Source organism: Sceloporus occidentalis, unplaced genomic scaffold (assembly GCF_023333645.1).
Source record: "Sceloporus occidentalis isolate IW3139 unplaced genomic scaffold, rSceOcc1.0.p SCAF_67, whole genome shotgun sequence".
NCBI classification, from domain to species: Eukaryota; Metazoa; Chordata; class Lepidosauria; order Squamata; family Phrynosomatidae; genus Sceloporus; species Sceloporus occidentalis.
Genome location: NW_028317047.1, coordinates 2,665,001 through 2,667,500, shown reverse-complemented (window position 1 = coordinate 2,667,500; position 2,500 = coordinate 2,665,001).

Sequence of the window (2,500 nt, the reverse complement as noted above, 5' to 3'; positions counted from 1 at the left end):
TAATGTGGTTTTGCACTAAGCACTGCAGCTCTGCAAAACGAACTCTCTCTGTCTCTATCTCTCTCTCTCTCTCTCTCCCCCAGTGTCGCACATCCGGCAGTAATGTCACTGACCTGGATGTGGTTCAGTCCCCCAAGGCTAATGACACACCAAGTTGTTACAGGGGATCGGGCTGCAGGGGGGGGTCCAGGCTGTCAAACGACAGCCTGTTCTCCCGTGCAGCGGCAGGGATGTGTTCCTGACGCTGCACGAAAGGCTAGACGTCCCGGTACGTCTATAGGGGATTGAAGGGGTTAAGCCGGCCAGCAGCAACTTGTGCAGCTATATAAAGAGGTTCTGCAGCAGCCGTTATCCCTATACCCCACCCAGGCATAGGGATCTAGCGACAGTCCCATACAGATATATATATATATATATATATATATATATATATATATATATATATATATATATAGATATATATAGATATATATAGATATATATATATAGATATAGATATAGATATAGATATAGATAGATAGATAGATAGATAGATAGATAGATAGATAGATATAGATATAGATATAGACACAGTTTATCTGCTGTAATGCCTGCTTAACCCCTTCAATCCCGGAGAAATTTTGCCATTTTTGCGCTATGTCGGTTCAGCGATGATTCTCTTTTACTGTGAATAGTGTACCCATATAAACTATATATTGTTTTTTCAAGGAGAGATAGAGCTTTCTTTTGATACCATAGTTGGATGATTAGCTGAAAATTTAGAATTAGAAATTTAGTAAAAAGTAGCAAGAATTAGAAAAAAAAATCTGTGTTTTTTTCATTTTCCCTCTGAATCCTCACAAAATTAGGTAAAAAGACAGAAAATTCCATCCAGATTTATCCATTTAGGTGTCCTGTAGATGTCGATGTGCCCAAAGTGCCCGTTCCCGGCCGCCTAAGTTGATCGCGGCCGGCCGGCAGTTTTGCTCTAAGTCCCCGTTTTTGGCAGGCCAAGTTGCTTGGGAAACCCTGGAAGTCTATGAGGTCGGATTTGCCGGCCGCATCCGACCCTCGCTCCATCGAAGTCGGCATGCCTTGCCGGATTTTCCCGGTGGTGACGTGGAACTCCGTCCCGGTTCGCCAGGGACGTCAGGCACCCTCCGCCGGATATATAGGGAAGCTGCTGCTGCTTGTTCCAGAGAGCCGGCTCCCAACGACCTCGCGAAGCCCAGCCCGGGTGCCGGCCATGTCCCGGCCCCGGCCCCGGGAACCCCACCGTCCTGTAGACCTCCGAGGGTCCCGCCCGGGGCTCCACGGACCTCGGGAGGACCAGCCCGGGTGCCGCACCGGCGGTCCAACCCGCCCATGTCCCGGGCCGTGTCCCGGGAACACCACCTTGGGGCAGACCCCCGAGGGTCCCGCCAGGGGCTCCCCGGACCTCGGGGTGCCCAGCCCGGGTGCAGCACCGGCGGTCCAACCCGCCCAAGTCCCGGGCCGGGTCCCGGAAAGAGCACCATGGGGCAGACCCCCGAGGGTCCCTCCAGGGGCTCCCCGGTCCTCGGGGTGCCCAGCCCGGGTGCAGCACCGGCGGTCCAACCCGCCCAAGTCCCGGGCCGGGTCCCGGGAAGACCACCATGGGGCAGACCCCCGAGGGTCCCTCCAGGGGCTCCCCGGACCTCGGGGTGCCCAGCCCGGGTGCAGCACCGGCGGTCCAACCCGCCCAAGTCCCGGGCCGGGTCCCGGGAAGAGCACCATGGGGCAGACCCCCGAGGGTCCCTCCAGGGGCTCCCCGGTCCTCGGGGTGCCCAGCCCGGGTGCAGCACCGGCGGTCCAACCCGCCCAAGTCCCGGGCCGGGTCCCGGGAAGAGCACCATGGGGCAGACCCCCGAGGGTCCCTCCAGGGGCTCCCCGGACCTCGGGGTGCCCAGCCCGGGTGCAGCACCGGCGGTCCAACCCGCCCAAGTCCCGGGCCGGGTCCCGGGAAGAGCACCATGGGGCAGACCCCCGAGGGTCCCTCCAGGGGCTCCCCGGACCTCGGGGTGCCCAGCCCGGGTGCAGCACCGGCGGTCCAACCCGCCCAAGTCCCGGGCCGGGTCCCGGGAAGACCACCATGGGGCAGACCCCCGAGGGTCCCGCCAGGGGCTCCCCGGACCTCGGGGTGCTCAGCCCGGGTGCAGCACCGGCGGTCCAACCCGCCCAAGTCCCGGGCCGGGTCCCGGGAAGAGCACCAGGGGGCAGACCCCCGAGGGTCCCGCCAGGGGCTCCCCGGACCTCGGGGTGCCCAGCCCGGGTGCCGCACCGGCGGTCCAACCCGCCCAAGTCCCGGGCCGGGTCCCGGGAAGAGCACCAGGGGGCAGACCCCCGAGGGTCCCGCCAGGGGCTCCCCGGACCTCGGGAGGACCAGCCCGGGTGCCGCACCGGCGGTCCTACCCGGCCCCGGTCCCGGCCGTGGCTCCCGGCCCGGCCCCGGCTCCCGTGAACCTGCCGCCGGGTAGACGGCTGAGGGTTCCGCCCGGGGCAC